General features: G+C 38.8%; 1 pseudogene; it reads left to right on the forward strand.

Moving 5' to 3' along the window:
- The first annotated feature begins 8,445 nt into the window (after positions 1-8,445).
- On the forward strand, positions 8,446-8,928 carry LOC105747015 (large ribosomal subunit protein eL21-like; annotated as a pseudogene).
- The last annotated feature ends 10,338 nt before the right edge of the window (positions 8,929-19,266 follow it).

Consider the following 19,266-nt stretch of genomic DNA (forward strand, 5'->3'; position numbering starts at 1 on the left):
GTTCAAGGTGATAAATTTCTAAAGTTAGATACTGTATGAGTTTCCTAGAGTTGCATAACCAAATACCACAAACTGAGTGGCTTAAAATAACAGGAAGTTTTTCTCTTACAGTTCTAGAGTCTAGATGACTGAAATCAAGGCTCGACAGGGACATGCTCCCTCAGAAACATGTAGGGGAGTGTTTAAGTTTGCTAAGCAGCTCAAAGCAGATACTATGAAATGGATTGGTTTTTAATAACGGGAATTTATTAGCTTACAGCTGAGGCTGTGAGAAAGTCCAAATCGGGGCATCATCAGACCAGCTGCCAGTGGTCCTGGGCTCTTCTCACATGAAAAGGCAACAGGGAGTGGTCTCTCCCTGTTCTTCTGGGCTTCATTTCTTCCAGCTTCTTACTTCTATAGCTTTCTCTCTTTCTCTCTGTATTCATCCCATTTATAAAGGACTCCAGTAAGAGGATTAAGACCCACCCTGCGCCACACCTTAGCTAAACTAACCTCATCAAAGGCCCTCTTTACAATAGGTGTACACCCGCAGGAATGGCTTAGCTCTAAGTACAAGCTTTCCTGGGGTCCACATAGTTCTAAACCACCACAGGGAAAGTCCTTCCTTGCTTCTTCCTAGCTCCCGACAGCTACTGGTGACACGTGGTGTTCCTTGGTTGAACTGCAGTACTCCATCTCTGCCCTCGGTCAGCACATGACCCTCTCCCTGTTTGTCTGGGTCTCTTCTCCTCTTCTTTTAAAGACATCATTCGTTTTAGATTAAGTGCTCACCCTCCTACCATATAATGTCATTTTAACTAATTCCATCTCCAGTGCCCCTATTTCCAAATAAGGTCACATTCTGAGAAAGTGGGGATTAGGATTTCAAGGAGACACAATTCAACCCATAGCAGATACCTTAAGGGTACGGTTGATTTTACCAGAATGAATTTTACTTCAGAGTTCCTACAAATTGTCAACAGTATTCATTCATTCATTCATTCATTCAACAACTATTTAGTGGTCACCAACTATATGCCAAGCACTACTCTAAGTACTTGGAGTATATTAAATGGTGTACTGACAAAGGTTTAACATCTAGCACTGTTAGAGAGAAAAGTCTTGATTTATAGCATTTACCAGTTTCATGGTTTAAATACTGTCACTATGGCCAATTTCAACCTCCCCAAAAGATGTCACTACAGTCAGTGTTGGGAAGAGATGCGAGTGATTGACTCTGGCTCCAGAAAACTCCTGGGAAATCAATTAAAAAACACACACACACACCCCCAAACTTGCCCTCATGGAGCTTCCTTTCTGATATCATCCCTTGCAGTTAAAATGTGACCCAGTCACTCCCTCCCCCCTTCAACAAATCTCTTTACAAGGAATTTTTCAGGGACAAAATGAAATTGAATGAAAAAGAGATGGTCTTTAAATTATCTCCATTATTACCTTTATTTTTCTTTTCTTCATGAGGCATCACATCAAATATTGACTCCTGTGCAAACTTTATGTGTGAAGAGCTAAAGCTCATTAAAAACAAAAATGAAAAACCAGAAAAAAGAATTCACACTCCTGCAAAACTGTAGATGCCTCCCTCTCTTTACTCCAGTCTTACCCAAAGCTAAAAACCTCTGCTGATTGAGGGGAACCTGCAATGGCTTCTTTTCCTCTGGGTACAACTGAACTGTGGAATAAGCTATGCTGGCTCAGGGTAGGGGGAGGAAAAGAGAGAATGTGAGCTTCACAGGGGCTGTTTTCCAATGAGTCTTTGCAATGAACTTACAAACACATTGCCCAATGCACAGACCTTGTCCAAAGCAACCTTTCCAATGTCAAGTATGTAAGGATGAGTGACAGTAGGAGGCTAAGTATGGGAAAGTTTTACAGCCCCCAGTGCACAGCTCTGCGACAGTACTAAATATTTCCTGGACTTTCTTTTTTAATATGAAGCAGTAAAACTGGGAGAGAAAATGAATATGACAGACTTTTGCCAGTCTGGGAATTTGCAGTTCACTCTGTTTGCCACTCCGCCTACAAAACTAGGCTTTGTCCCCTGTGGCTCAAGGTTCAGGGGGGGGCCCATGGTGCTGCCAGCTGCTCTCGGGCAGCCTCCGAGCAGGCATGCCACGTTATGGAAAGGGGCCTTTCAGGCCGGAGCAACCTGAGCCAACAGAAGGGACGTCCCAAAATAAACATAGTTGACCTATATTTGGCCTAAATCCTCTTGCTACTTGGACTTGTAACAGACAGATACCTGGCTGCAATTACTCAATTCTACTCATCCCTGCAGTGAAGTCATGTAGTCATGACCTCTTGTTTATGACATCAGAGTCTGTGGATGTGCAAGTCTGGGGAGATTTATAATGCTGAGGTGGATAACGATCTGGTGAGGAAGCAAAGGAAAACCAAGAAACTTCGGCAGCCGTTTCTGCTTCCAGAGGCCCAGGGGGAATCGAATACAGATTGAAATGCCTTTTTCTCCCCCATAATATCTTAAGCCAACTCAACGCAAATAGCAGCAGCGGCCTATATCGTCCGCATAGTGGACTCTTATTGACTACATCCATCCCTAGACAAGTTTTTATTGTTCCTAAGCAGCAGCCAGTTCCAAGTCCTGGCCCTTTATTTACTTGCTCTGGGACTTTGGGGAAGTGTCTTCAGCTCTCTTAGTTTCCTCATCTGTAAAATGGGACTACTACTAGTAACTACCTCATAGAGTTTTGGTGAAGATTAAGTAAGTCATTATATGTAAAGCATATATGCCAGAACAGCATCTAGCACATAGTAAGGGCTACATAAGTCCAGCTATTTTAAAGAAGAATTGTAGGGGCAAAAGGGATAGCTGGATAGCCTTTCAAGGTCATGCTAGAGATCACAAGGATGGTTTGATTCCACAGGGGTATGCATCTTTTTTTTCCCTTTGACTAGCTAACTCACATACAAGTTAACTTATAGTTATGCAAAATTATTAATCATAAATTAATAAATTAAACAAAATAGTTGGTGCACATTCATTGTACCTATCAATGACAGTCAGAAATTCAGCCCTTTTAAAAATATATCCTGTAAACTTTCAGCAGCAGCATTGTTTTATATTTATTTTCTCATTCATTAAACAAATACTTATTTAATAGGACTACTAAGGGTTAAGTACTGGAGATTTCCTCAATTTCAACAACACTTCAGCTCTGTATTAAGTTGGAATTTGTTCATAAAAAGCTACTATTTGGAGGAGTGATGTCAGTGAGATGGTGGAGTCGGAAACTCCAAACTCCTGTCCCCCCAAAGAAACAACAAGAAACAAGCAGGAACCACCAGAACCAATGTTTCCAGAACCCTGGAAAACAGTCGAAAGTGCGTAGTGATTAGGTGAACTCTGAATCAGGAAAAAGGTGGCAGTCAAGGCTGCAGGAAAGCCTCCGGTGCCTTTGGTTGCCATTTCCCACCCTGGCTCCTAGCAGTCTTGAAGCCGCCTATGTTCCCAGTGCAGGCTGGTCCCTGGTTCTGGCGTATGTCTCTTCTAAGGCATCTGGTGGATAGTTCAGGACCAACCCAAGGTACACATCTCTGAATTGTCCCAGAACTCTCTCAGGACAGAGAAGTGATTGCTGTGAAATCACTGTAAGAGGATGCTCCAAATAGAGCCTCCTGGGGCAAAAGATTACAGCTGAGGCACAATAGAGAGGCTGGGACTGGGGAAGAAAAGCTCTAGGGACTTTCCTTGGGAAATTAGGGCACTCAGGAACACTCATGTATTTGGGGGAATTTAGAGAGCCTCACTGCAAACCCAGGACAAGACGTATACTCAGAAAAGACCTGAAACGACCCTAAGTTTTAACCTCAGGCTGAACTCTAGGTTCAGTGAAATCTGGCACAGAGATAATCTTCAAAGACTAGGATTATTATTTTTCCTTTTCTTTTTGTTGTTGTTTGTTTTGCTTATTTGTTTTAATGTGTGAGTGTGTATTTTAAGTTTTTGGCATTCAAAGGATTCTCTGGCAAAACAATGGCTGACTGCAAGCTAAAGGAACAACTCCAGTGACCACAGGGCAAGGAATACAGTCTTTCCAAAAATGATCTGGAAAAATCATTAAATCATTAAATAGACTACTAAAGCTTTCAACAATCTAAAAAAGGGGGAGGGATCTGATTTTCATAGTTAACACCTTAAAATATTTGGATGTCCAGATATCAACAAAATAATTCACAAGTCATACAAAGAAACAGGAAAGGATGGCCCATTCAAAGTAATAAAATCAAACAACCAAAAAGCACCCCTGAAGAAGAACAGACATTGGAATTACTTGGTAAATGCATTAACTGTCCTAAATAGGCTCTATAAGCTAAAGGAAAACATGGACAAATAACTGAAAGAAAGCAAAAAAATTATATATGAAAAAAAACAAGAGCCTCAATAAAAAGATATAAAATATTAAAAAGGAACCAAACAGAAATTCTAGAGCTAAAAAATAACTGAATTAAAAATATTTAAGGAGTGGATGTGGCTCAAGCAATTGAGTGCCCACCACCCACATGGGAAGTCCCGGGTTCGGTTCCCAGTGTCTCCTAAAGAAAACAAACAATGAGCAGACAACATGCAAAACAGTGAGCAAATAACAAGCAAAAACAACACAAGCAAAGAGATGGGGGAGTCAACTCAGGGGAACTAATGTGGCTCAGTGGTTGAATGCTAGCCTCCCACATATGAGGTCCCGGGTTCAATTCCCAGTCCTGGTATCTCAAAAAAAATTTTTTTTTGTTGGTAGAAGGTTCATCATTACATATAAGCAAGCAGAAGAATCAGTGAGTTTGAAGACAATTGAAATTATCTAGTCAGAGAAGCAGAAAGAAAAAAAAAATGAAGAAAACCGAACAAAGCATGAGAACCCTATGGCACATCAAACAAACCAACACATGCATTATAGGAGCCCCAGAAGGAGAAGAGAGAGAAAAGGGGGCAGAAATAACATATTAAAAGTACTTTTTAAAAACCTGTCAACCGAGAATTACCTATCAGGCAATACTATAAATAATAAGGGAGCTATATTAAGACAGTCCCAGATAAACAAGAGCTTGGGAGGGTTAATTACCCATAGACCTGCCATAAAAGAAATGTGAAATGGAGTCCTTCAGTAACATGAAGACATATGAAGAAATAAAGATCTCTGGCAAAGGTCACTGCATGGGTAAACATTAAAGCCAGAATAACTATAGTTTTGGCTTATAAATATACTTTTAATTTCTTACATGGTGTAAAATACAAATGCATAAAAACAATTATAAATTTATATTTTCGAATGCACAATGTATAAAGGTATAATTTGTGGCAAAAACAATAAGGGGGGGACAGAGGGCTATCAGAGCAGTGCTTTTGTGTGCTATTGAAGTTAAGTTCGTATAAATTCAAGTTTGATTGTTATAGGTTTAGCATATAAAATGAAATCCCCATTTGTTAACTAAAAATATCTTTATAAAATATTACAAAAAGAGAAATGAGAAGAAAATCAAAAAGGTTCACTACAAAAGATTAACCAAAAAAGAAGGCAAAATAGAGGAAAAGAGGAGTAAAATAGATATAAGATATATAAAAACAAACAGCAAAGAGCAAAACTCCTTTTTTTTTTCAGTAGTTACATTAAATGTAAATAGATTACACTCTGTAATGAAAAGGCAGATATTGACAGAATGGCTAAAAACTCATGAGCCAACTATATGCTATCTGCAAGAAACTCATTTTAGATCTTAAAACACAAATAGGTTGAAAATGAAAGTGAAAAAAACATTCTTTGGAAAGAGTACCCCTTCAAAAAAGCTGGAAGATCTGTATTAGTCAGTCAAAGGGGTGCTGATGCAAAATACCAGAAATTGGTAAGTTTTTATAAAGGGTATTTATTTAGGGTAGGAGCTTACAGATACCAGGCCATAAAGCATAAGTTACTTCCCTTATTAAAGTCTATTTTCACATGTTGGAGCAAGATGGCTGCCGACGACTGTGAGGGTTCAGGCTTCCTAGGTTCCTCCCTTCCAGGGTCCTGCTTCTCTCTGGGTTCAAGTTTCCTTTCTTCCTGAGGCTTGCTTCTCTTTCCTCTGTATGCTTACTTCCTGGGGCACCAGCTTAAGACTTCAACATCAAACTATGACATCAAAACTCCAACATTAAGAACCCTCAACTCTGTTCTTTGCCATGCCTTTTGTCAATGCCCTAATTACGTGGCCCATTCAAAGCCTCACTCATAACTCAATCATGCCCAGGTACAGACCAGATGACAAACATAATCTAATATCTATTTTTGGAATTCATAACCATATCAAACTGTTACAACATCTAAACTAATATCCCAACAAAATAGACTTTAAGTTAAAATTTTTACAAGACACAGAGAAGGACATTGATAAAAGGATCAATTTGTTAAGAAGATATAATAATTTTAAACATATATATACCTAACAACAGGTTCCCAAAATGCATGAACTGAACATTGACAGAACTGAAGAGAGAAAAAGATTGTCCTGCAATAATAGAGACTTCAAAGTACCGTTTTCAATAAAGGATAGAACATTTAAACAAAGATCATTAAGGAAATAGACTTGAACAACAGTATAAACCAACCAGACCAAACAGTCGTATATAGACCATTTCACCCTATAACAACATCATACACATTCTTCTCCAGGGCACATGGATCATTCTCCAGGTTAGACTATATCTTAGATCACAAAACAAGTCTGATTTTATTTTGAAAGATTTAAATCATACAAAGTATCTTCTCCAACCATAATGGTGAAACCTGGAAATCAATAACAGAAGCAAAACCAGAAAAAAAATCACAAATACTGTTGAAATTAAATAACACACTCTTAAACAAACAATAGGCAAAAAAAAAAATCACAAAAGAAATTAGAAAATAGAGATTAATAGAACCAAAAATATGACATATCAAAACTTATGAGATAAAGCCTTTGGAAATGTATAGCTATAAATGCCAACATTAAAAAGAAGAATGATTGCAAATCAATAGCTCAAATTCATGCCTTGAGGAACCTAGAAAAAGTAGAGAAAATGGAATCCTTAGCAGAAAGAAGGCAAGAATGAAGATTAGAGTGAAGATAGATGAAATAGAGAATAGAAAAAACAATAGAACAAACAAAACCAAATCTGGTTCTTTGAAAAAATGGTAAACCTTTAACTAGATGAAAAAAAGAAGACACAAGTTAACTAAAATCAGAAATGAAAGAGGGGGCATTACTACTGGCCTTACAGAAATAGAAAGGATTATAAGAGAATATTGTGAACAATTATACTCCAACAAGTTAAATAATTTATATGAAATAGACAAATTCCTAAAAGCCCACAAATTACCTGAACCAACTCAAGAAGAAAGAGAACATCTCAATAAACCCATAACAAGAGAGTGAATCAGTAATCACAAACCTCCCAGGGAAGAAAACTCCAGGACTTGATGGCATTAATGGCAAATCTAACCAAACAGTCAAAGAAAAATTAATATAATCATTCTTAAATTCTTCCAAAAAACTGAAGAGGAGAGCACAAGTTCCAAATAATTCTATAAGGCTGGCATTACCCTAATACCAAATAAAGACAATATAAGAGAAGAAAATTACAAACTAATATCCCTTGTGAATATAGATGCAAAAATCTTGAACAAAATCCTAGCAAACCAAATCCAAGAGCTCTTTACAAGAATTATGTACCATGATCATGTAGGTTTTGTTCCAGGAATGCAAGGGTGGTTCAAAATAAGAAAATCAGTCAGTGTAATATACCACATTCATAGAATGAAAGAAAATGCACACTCATGCACACTCACATACAAGATCATCTCAGTTGATGCAGAAATAACATTTGACAAAATAACCCTTTTATAATAAAACACTCAGATAACTAGGAATAGAACTTCCTTAACATGAAGAAGAGCATTTATGAAAACCCATATAAAGAGAGGACATTTGGAAGCAGCCAGCCAGTAGAAGCCAGAAACAGGAAGATGTCAGAATACAGAGAAGCAAAAAGTAAGAGAAAGACACAAGAGGATAATGTATGTGGAGGTTGAGAACCAAGCCAAGGAACCCAAGGATTACAGCGAGCCAGTGCCAGAGTACTACAGACATTGGGGAGAAAACATGGCAGGCTGAGACCTGAGAGTGAAAGTGAACCCCTACCTCTTACCATATACAAAATTCACTCAAAATACATCAACAGCCTAAATGTTAAGAACTAAAACCGTGAGACTTTTAGAAGAAAACATAGGGAAAATTTTTATCACTTTAGATTTGACAATGGATTCTTAGACATTTCACCAAAAGCATGAACAGCAAAAGGAAAGAATAGATAAAATGGACTTGATCAAAATTTTAAAATTTTGTGCATCAAATGTTATTTTCAAGAAAGTAAAAGACTTTTCATCTGGAACTGTCATCTTGCAGTAATTCACCAAAATGACGAACACAAAGGGAAAGAGGAGAGGAACCTGCTATATGTTTTCTAGGTCTTTTAGAAAACATGGAGTTTTTCCTTTGGTCACATATATGTGAGTCTATAAGAAAGGTGATATCGTAGACATAAAGGGAATGGGCACTGATCAAAAAGGAATGCCCCACAAATGTTACCATGGCAAAACCAGAAGAGTCTACACTGTTACCCAGCATGCTATTGGTATAGTGGTAAACAAACAGTCTAATAGCAAGATTCTTGCCAAGAGAATCAATGTATGCATTGAGCATATTAAGCACTCTAAAAGCTGAGATAGCTTCCTAAAACATGTGAAGGAAAATGATTAGAAAAAGAAGGAAGCTAAAGAGAAAGATCCCTGGGTCCAACTGAAGCGCCGACCTGCTCCACCCAGGGAAGCATACTTTGTGAGAACCAACGGAAAAGAGCCTGAACTACTGGAACCTATTCCCTCTGAATTCATGGCATAAGTGATATAAAAATAATAATAATAAAAGACTTGTGGATTGTAAAAAAAAAAAAGGACTTACCTACAGAATGAGAGAAAATAGTTGCAAATTATATATCTGATAAGGATTTAATATCTAAAAAATACAAATAACTGTTACGACTTGACAATAAATAGACAAACAGCCCAATTAAAAATGAGCAAAGGACTTGAACAGATACTCCTCCAAAGAAGATATACATATGGCCAATAAGCACATGAAAAGATGTTCAACATTATTAGTCATTAGGAAAACGCAGTTCAGAACCAAAATGAGATACCTCTTCATACCTACTAAGATGGCTATTATTTTTTAAAAATGGAAAAGAACAGAGCTAGTAAGAATGTGGAAACTTGGAACCCTCATACATGCTAGTGGGAATGTAAAGTGATTGAGACACTGTGGAAAAATAGTTTGATAGTTCCCTAAAAAGTTAAGCGTAGAATTCCTATAAAACCTGGAAATTCTAGTCTAGGTATATACATGAAAGAATCGAAAGAGGGTGTCAAGCCAATATTGTGTGTCAGTGTTCATTGATACACACTACGCATGGTAGCCAAAATGTAGAAACAGACCAAATGTCAATGTGGTATACACATGTAGTAAAATATTATTCAGTCATAAAAAGGAGAGCAGTTCCAAGTCATGCTACAACATGGATGCTAAGTGAAACATTATGCTAAGTGAAATAAGGAAGACACAAAAGAAAATGATTGTGTGATTCCGCTTGTGTGAAACACCTAGAATTAGCAAATTCATAGAGGCAGAAGTAGATTAGAGGATAGCAGGGGCCAGGGAGAAGGTTGATTAGGAGTTATGGCTTAATGGGTACAAAATTTCTGTTTGGGGTGGTGAAAAAGTTTTGGTAATGTATGATGGCGATAGTAGCACAGTATGGTGAAGGTAATAATGCCTCTGAATTATACACTTGAAAATGGTCTAAATGGCAACATTTGAGAGAGAGATATATTATATATATATGCACAATAATTTTTTAAAAGACCACTATTTGCCTCATGGTATTTTAGGCATCAGTGTTTTCCTAAAAGGGTGCTATTAACCACACAGACTGGCTGTCCTCTTTTTCATTTTCAAAAGTTTCAGGTAGTTCAGAAATATTCAATGTCTGTCATCATCATTTCACTTTCTCTTCCTAGTCATTCTTAAACAGAGTGACCATTTTTATAGCCTGACTGATCCTTGGGGAAGATATCTCTCTACTAAGATCATGCCTTCTGAAAATGTAGAGCTCCTAAGAGAAACTACTGAGAACATTATATTGCTTTTAGATGAAAGAGTCCTACCAGGTGGTCATCAGTCCATTTGATCTCCTAAGACTTCAAACGTGTAAGTTAAAAGAAAATACACAGTACAGGAAACCCAGTACTAGTGAACTTAGGTGTATCTTTGATTCCCTTGTCTACACAGATTTCACAGGTGAGCAGAACTTAGCCCAAACTTGCCTTTGCCACCCAAGTTCATTGAAATGGAAAAAAACAAGGGGGGTTGGGGAGGGGCACTGGCCTGAGGGTGAATCTTTTCACCCCTTAAAACATAGCCCCACTCTGAGGGTGTCTTTGGGTTTGCCATCATCTGGAAGAACTCACGTGCTCCATTACTTCCCAGCCTTAAAAACCATGAAAACTAGGGGAGACAGAAGAACTGCAGCCTGAGAAGGTTCAGGTGAGACATGCTTTCAGACATCTCCCCCCCAATGCATCCTGACCTTCAGGGACTGTAAATGCTCATCCCATTGGGATTATTCTAAATCAAAGGCCAGCACACCGCAGCTGCACAAGTAAAGAATGCCTAAGAAAATAAATACTAGTTAGAGGGCCATTTAATACAGTTAACTGCCGTGGGTGGAGGCTGGAGGGCAGTAGCTTTTAACAAGTTTTATTTGAAAGACTAAATCAGTGTGGTTGTCACGACAGTTGTCTTTGTGGCTGAAGTTGTATTGCTAACAGATGGAAATCTGGCAGCCTTTTCTAATTTATGCAGATGCTTTACAGAAGGAATTACCGTCTAAGTTATTTCAACATTAACCTTACACAAACGGTTCTCCCCTGTGTTAATAAACAGAACATTTTAGGGCTGTTCTGGTCAAAACACTAGCAGAAATATTCAGCAGTTCCTCCCTTTTCATCTCTGTTTGCCCTCTGAAAATTTATTAATTAAAAAAAAAGCCTTCTGTAGATAATCACTGCCTGAAAAAAAAAATGTTTCACAGACATCCCCATCTGCAAATACCCTTTCTAATCATCAAGTTACATAAAGAGTCAGGGTCTCCCGAAAGAAAAATAAACTTAGAGAACCTCGAGGTTGGCAATTTGCTGTTTAGGAAAGCCAGTGTCCAAAGCAAATTTACCATCCCCTCTCTGGATTTGGGGAGATCAGGTTTGGAGAACGCTTTGTAGTTTAAAAAAAAAAAATGTAAAAAGGAGTTCAGTATTTCATATTTAAACACCAGGGCTGCTTTTAAGGAAGCAAAACTTCTTGAACCGTGCTATATTTTAAAACAGAACATTATGATACGTGGAGACATACACCCAAACAGAATCAGCCAGCCAGCAATGGAAAGAGTGGAGGGCACACCCAGGAGCGGAGTTCTGGGAACTCCTGGTACACCCGTATGCAAATCATTTAAGAGCAGGGCAGGCTGAGTTCCCAGAGGCAACGCTTTCCATTTCTGAAACAGCTCTACCTTCACACCAAGGTAATTGATCACATGCCTCTGTCTCTGGACCACCGACATGCCAGGTCAAATCTACAGCGACTTTGCTAATCCTCTATTATTATGAAAGGAAAACCATCACGGAACGTTGGGTGTACGGTCTCAATGAATTTGTGGCTTGATACTAATCATTCTTTTTTTTCTTTCCTTTTTAAATAGTTTTGGGTAATTTGTGGAGTGACAATATAAACCACTGGAACAAATGACTTTCCAAATAGTTCCCAAGTACTCCACCTACCTTTTCAAAGACCAAATAGCTGCTCCCAAAGAATTCTGTGAATTTGACTATTTCTCAATATGAAACTTGTAAAGGATTTCTCCTTTAGCAAAGACAGATGACACCCTGGGCTGGCTAACCTGTAAATAATGAGATTTCCTGGAAAACCTATCAGTGAGTGTTAAAAAAAAAAAAAAAAAAAATCAACCACAAAAGAAAAACGATTTTAGCAAAAAAAAAAAAAAAGGGGGGGGGGCAGGGAAGCAATTACTCTAGTTTCCACATGTGGTTTAAAGTATTAAGTATTTGCCCACCAAAACAAAGGCCAGGTTATCATAAATTAACATTTTACACATGTCACATGTGCATGGTCATTCACCTACCCCCATTTGCTGCCTTTTGAAGACTCTCCTGACCAGCAGGACAGGAGATGTGGTAAATGGGCCCATTTGAGGGTTCAGGGGCTTGGCTCTCCTGGGCTCAAAGGCAGTGAGAATTTTTGTGACCTCAACTGACTGGCATTCTTTTAAGTCTGCTTAATCTCTGAGGTGTCGCCAAGAGGACTCGCTGCCTAACATGCATAAGGACACTGAGTCAGGAACCAGTGTTCGATGGTTCGGAAAACTGTTTGATGTGTTTCTATAGTTTATTGTGCAGAATGTATAGCTTTCTCCATGCTGCCGATCCTGAGCTGTTCACATCCTCCAGCTCTTTAGGAAAAATAGGCCCATTGGGTGGTATGGTGAGATGATGAATGAGTGTGTACATGCTGTGCTTGTGTGAGTGTGCAAATGTACACGTGCAAGGGGGCACTCAAGTTTCAGAAAAGAACTGGCCATGAGAGCTGACAACAGAGCTCTTAGGGCTTTGGGGTCAGTAGGGGAGTGGGAAAACTTCACGACACTTCAGTTTTGCTCCTTTCCAGATCCCAATGGAATGTGTGAGACCTAAGGTCCATCATGGCAGAGGGGCACTGAGAAGCCTTCAAAACATCATCCTTATTATTTGTGCATTCCGTATTCAGGAATTCACCAACTCACTGAAATTTATTTGCAACCCCAAAATCAGTATCATGGCAATTTCATTATGTTTGTGGACATGGACAGAGCAGCGAAAAACTTGATCCACCCAATCTGCACGTTTCCCACTGAGGTCAAACAAGATAACACCCTGCCTTCCTATTTCAGCTTTCACACTATAAACAAGTGTCCTTTTTTATGATTTACTTAGTGCCACATTTTTCACATTTTTGTGCTTTTTTTGGTAGTTTTACTGTTTAAAATGACCAAGTGTAGTGCTAAAGTGCTGTCTAGTGTTGCTAAGTGCAAGAAGTCTGTGATGTACTTTACAGAGAAAACACATTTTATATAAGCTTCATTGTGAGTTCAATGTTAACAAATCAACAATATATATTAAACATGGTGCCTTTAACCAGAAACATACATACAAAAATGTTATGCATGGATCTGCTGATGAAAGTGTTGTGACCAGAGGATCACAGGAACTCATCCCTGTATTTCTCCTAGGAGACATGGGTCAGTATTTATTAATTCAGTACACCCAGTGACTTTATAGAAATTATCTACTGCAAATAATACAATAATAATTGACTATATTTAGGGTCAAAGCACATTAAAGTTAGCAGGGCTCACTCATCTCCTCCCTGGAAGCTCTCTAGAGGCTGCCCCAAGAAACTTTTTAGCCAGGACACTTATGTCTTCCTCCCAAAGCTATAGTCATGCAGAGCAAGCCTGCTTGCTTCCTTCCTCCATGTCTTCCCCCAGGTCCCATTTCCCTAGGATAAATAAGGAGCAGGGAGGTTATCATTTGATCTGCGTATCTTTTTCTTTTCAGTCCCATGGATAAACCAGTCAGGTGTGGACCCACTTGGTATGATTTAGGGCCATCCTCATTAAATAGTTAATATTACTTGACCACTGAGCATTTGCCAGATATTGTGCTAAATCCTATTACAAATATCTCTCCACTCTCCCAAACAGACCAGTGGGGAAATGAGCACACACAATGAGTCTCAGACTAGAGGTTATGTTTTCTACACATTCTACTAATTACACACTTCTAAGGTCAACCTTAAGTAAAATTATAAACTAGGTACAATGGTCTTTGGGCCATAGTCTAGGTTCCTTCTGTCTACTCTGTGTTACCTTTTATCCTGCCTCTTTCAGGTACCTAGGACCCTCTTATGCCTTTCCTCCTCTCTATCTATGCTAACTGCTTGGTTTGTCAGGCTACTCTGACAAATACCACACAGTGGGTTGGCTTAAACCATGGAATTTATTGGCTGGCAGTTTTTGAAAGCTTAAGTCCAACACCCAGGTCTCAGTAGACCATGCTTTCTCCCCAAAGTCTGCAGTGTTCTGGTACTAGCTTGCCGGAGATTCTTGGGGTTCCTTGGCTTGCATCTCTTCCTCTTGTCACAGGGCAATGTTCTCTCCTCTCTCTTGACTTCTGGATTCTTCCTCTTCCACATGGTTTTCTTTTACTATTTCTGAATTTCTTCTGCATATAAAGGACTCCAATAAACCCAGATTAAGACCCTCCCTCATTTGGATGGCCACACCTTAACCAAAATTAGCATCTCCAAAAGGAACTATTTACAAAGGATCACACTCATATGGATGTGGATTAAGATTAAGAATTCTGAATTGGGATACATAATTTAACCTACCACACCCACAAAATAGAACATGAAATCTGCTCTCCTCTGAAAGGAGTAGAAAAGCTTATAATAGAGCAAACTCCTACCCTGCATAGTCACTCATTCCTTGGTGCAGGAGTCAGGAAATAATGGTCTGCTGGCTAAACCCAGACCACTGCCTGTTTTTGTAAATAAAGTTTTATTGGCACACAACTGTGTCTATCAACTTACATATGCTCGGTAGCTGCTTTTGCAGACTAAAAAAACTGTGACAGAAACTGTATGGCCCACACGATGGAAAATACTTACTCTCTAAGTCTTTTACAGTAAAAGGTTGTCAATCCTTGCTGTAAACCAGCACTGACCAAAAAATATCATGTGAGTCACATGTGTGCTTGAAAATATTCAAAGAGGCACATTTCTAAGGTTGTAAAAAGAAAAGGATGAATTAATTTTAATTTTTTAATTTCACCCAATATTATAATTTAACAACTCAAACTAACCACATGTCAGGTGCCCGATGGCCACATGTAGCTAGTGACTACCATACTGAACAGTGCAGCTTTAGTCAGTTTGGAACCAAAAATATATTCAACCAGTAACCATGTCAGGAGGATTTCTTTACTCCCTTTCTCATTCAGTATTCTAAGAAACATGCCCAGCTCACATGCATAACCAGCTATCCAGTGCCTTCTAATCCTGGTTATTGGGACAATTCTCTAATTTTACCATTTCCTGAAGCTGCATTGACAACATATTCTAAAATAGGTAAGTTTGAAATAATTCATTGTACCTATATGTTACTATCCTTATAATTGATTCTTATGAAAGTTTCTAAGTGAACTAGGTTTCTTTTGTTTTGTTTTGTTTTTTTGTTTGTTGGCTTGGGATTTTGGTGATATCCTGTATCAGGGGTTGGCAAACTATAGCTCAGGGACCAAATCTGGCCTGCTGCCTATTCCAATAAAGTTTTATTGGAATACAGCTCAGAAACATCCATCTGTTCACATATTGTCTATGGCTGCTTTCCCACTGCCTCAGCAAAGTTGAGTAGTTGTGTGACAGAGACCACAAAGCCTAACATAGCTACTAACTATTCCTCTACAGAAAAAGTTTGCCAACCTCTGCCTCAGTGCCCTTAAGTTAATCCAGAGGTATCTGAAATCTGTAAAATCAAATGTTTTAGCCTCTATTGATGGAATTTAAGTCACAGCTGAACAGAGGGAACCTTGTCTGGGAAGGTCATGGGCTCTTTCCACATACCACTGAAACTACCACATGAGTCTACTCTAATCTGACATGAAGCCTGTATGTTGTGATCCATGGCAAAACATACACCATCCATTCTTAACAACAAGAAAATCTATGAGAATTAATAACAATGATAGCAAACACTTCACAACTCTAGCCATATGCCAGGCAGTGTGCAAAGTACTTGAGAAGGGTTGAAACAACTCTATCTGGGTGTCTTCTGTTCACCTCCTATATTAGTTTGCCAAAGGCTGCCAGTGCAAAAATACCAGAAATAGATTGACTTTTATAATGAGAAATTTATTAAGGGTAAAATCTTACAGTTCTGAGGCTATGCAATGTCCCAATCAAGGCACCAGCAGAGATGCTTTCTCACCAAAGTCAGCTACTGGTGATCCTGGCAATCTACCACATGGCAAAGCAAGAGGGCAGCCGATCTCTGCTGGGGTCTCTGCCTTCCCCCAAGGTTCACCATTTCCCAGAATATAGCTGTTGGCAATCTGCCATGTGGCTTGTCTCTTTTGAAGCCTTCTGTCTCAGACTCGGCTGTTCTGCTTTCTTCCTGAGCCCAGCTGTGGGTGATCAGACATATGGTGCATCTCTTCAGCCTTGAGCTGCTTTATGGGCCCAGCCTCTTGTGGGCTTCAAGTCCTCTCTCTCACATGGCTGGATCAAAATACAGAGCTCCCTTTTCTGTGTCTCTCTCTGTATCGCTGCTTATATAAGGCTCCAGGAAGAGGGCAGAGACCCAACTTGCCTCCCTGATAGTTCAATCAAAGTAATATAATCAAATAACCTAATCAAGGTCCCTTAGCCAAACCTAATGCAATCAAAGGGTCTGACACCCACAGGAATGGATCAGTTCAAAAACACTCTTTTTTGGCATTCACCAAATTCAAACTGTCACTCTTCCCCATATTCACCTTTCCCCACCATGCTTTCTGCTCTGGGGGCTAAACTAAATGGACTATCTCAAGAATCCCCCTACACTCTGACCACATGTTGGGTTCCATCAATGGGAAACCCTTGCAGGGGAACAGAAGGAAAGAGAAAGGTCCAGATATGTATTCTCCTGCCTTCTTCCCTGTAGAGTACCATGCAGCTAGCCATGTCCTGAGACTGAGCCACTCTTTTCAAGGTCACCTCTTCCAGACAGCTCTCCTGTTCCAGAAAACACTATTCCTCCTTCCTTTGTTCCTAGAGTCAACAAAATCTTGCAGTTACTGGAACCATGTACTGCACTATTCTGTGTGATTTTCCTACACCCAACCCAATCTTTGGTAAAGATTTTTTATTAAATCATCCTCAAATTATCCTAATTGCCTTCTATTGGCAAGAACCCTGCCATCTGTTTCCTGCAGGAACCCTGACTGATGTACAGACCTATTTAATATTCATTCTTAACTTAGGCTTCATGAATCCCCAAAGGATCTATGGGTAGAACTCAATTTCAATAAAATTGGTTTCCTTTGTAATCCTCTATAATTTATGTTTTTAAAAACATTCTTCTGTGAAGGGTCCTTAGGCTTCACCTGATTCATAGCATAAAGAAATGAGCTGATAACTGATTTTTTCTCCTGCTCTCTACTGAAAATAGTAGAGAATAAGAGAATTCATTGATGTCTATGAGAAAGAAGCTAAAGAATCCTCTCCCTTTTACTCACCTTTCTTCTCACCCTTCCTCCAGGATGAATCACGAGAATTATTTTCACAGGTATGGAAAGAAGTAAGTTGGTTCTACTTTTCTTGGGAGAAGGACTATCACCTTTTTTAAAAAACCTTGCTTCTGTCTCTCTTTGAATCTCTCTCTCCTTTCTTCTCTCCCCCTCCCCCTTCCCTCTATTCTTTTTCTTTCTTTCCCTGACTGCCTTTGGATGGAGTAAAATGTCTGGGCTGGGACAGTTCCCACAAACAAACAGACCTGGTTAGTTCTTATTTTCACTCTTTTACTTGACTCTGTTCTTCCAAGGTTCTTGAATACTTTAGGTACAATGGGTTTCCTCCAGGTTCAGCCATCTTCTCCTCTTTCTGAGTTCTCTTCTGTAATATAACTAAGGAAGATAGACCTGGGGAAAAATACTCTGCTTTCACAAATCTTCCCCCCACCAAAAAGGGCCTTAGTAAATTTTCTATGCCAGTTACATTTTCTGATTTGGACCGAACAGTCTTTCTCACTTCTTTGGCATTTCTCATGAAAGAAGATCTTATCCAGCCTTTTCTTGCACCAGACTGGAAAGATCAAAGATGGGGCTGGCCTTTGGGGTGACTGTTATATTTCTTGTTCATTTAGAATGACCATTAAAGATTATTTTCCATGGAATTCCACCTAACTCACTAGCTCCTAGAATTTGAGGTGTTGTTTGGGGGCAAAAGCCACTGTTAACATGAAAAATTAAATTGCTTTGCCTTTTTCTCTGTGCATGGACATGATGGGATGGGTGAATGCTCAAGATGTTTATGTGGGTGCTTCATAGTTTGTACAAAAACACCACTAAAATATTAACTCATTATTTTCACCACCTTTATAAGCATCTGGTCTAGGATTATTGCCCTCTATCATATTAAGAATTGATCATCATTGTTTAAGCCATTAATACTAAAAAAGGAAATAAACTAAAAACCATATTGCATGAAGTAAGAATAATTGCAAATCAGAGACAGGACAATGTTGATTGGGAAACAAAGATGTAGTATATCCAGTGTCAGAACAAGATTATGTGGTACTAGGAGTGAACAAGATTTATGCATAGATATTTTAATTTGCAATCAAAAAATACAAGTAGATAATGTATTAAGATGATGGACTGTGGATTATAAACTGGTCTGTGGTAGAAACTGAATTCATGGCTACCATGAGTTCAAAGAAAGGAATATCCAAAAAGTTAAAAAGATTCAAGTAAGCATTTCAAAACTTATATTTATCTCAGAGGCAACAATAGGACTAACATATAAAATGCAGAATAGTATCAGAAAATTTTGACAGTAGAAGAGCAACTAAATGGAGGATAAGAAAACATCTGACTGAGTCAAAAAGATGGAAAATGCTAGAGAGCACAGAATAAATCCCACATACCTGTAGTTACAAGCTCCAACTGCACAAAGCAAACATTTTCAAAATTTTATCTAAAATTTTTGACAAAAAGATGCCTCTCTTCCTTTAGCTTACATGGTGCTAAAATATTTGTTAAAGATAAAGTGGGTTGAGGATTTTGTAAGGACTAATTTATCAATTAAAAGATACCAAGTAAAAGAATGTATGTGGAAATGCCACTTAATTCTACAGGCAGGAAAAACCCATAATTGAACAAATATAGTAATTCAGTTGTTACTAAGAGAAACAGGCTTCTAGGCTGATAAATGAGGACTCATATCTGTGTGGCTCAGAGAATTCCTTTTGAAGAGATGGGCTTGCAGTTGGAGAGGTGGAGAAAGGGACCGCGTGAGGTCCGAGGTTGCCTC

The sequence above is a fragment of the Dasypus novemcinctus genome, chromosome 15, assembly GCF_030445035.2.
Source record: "Dasypus novemcinctus isolate mDasNov1 chromosome 15, mDasNov1.1.hap2, whole genome shotgun sequence".
Lineage (NCBI taxonomy): Eukaryota > Metazoa > Chordata > Mammalia > Cingulata > Dasypodidae > Dasypus > Dasypus novemcinctus.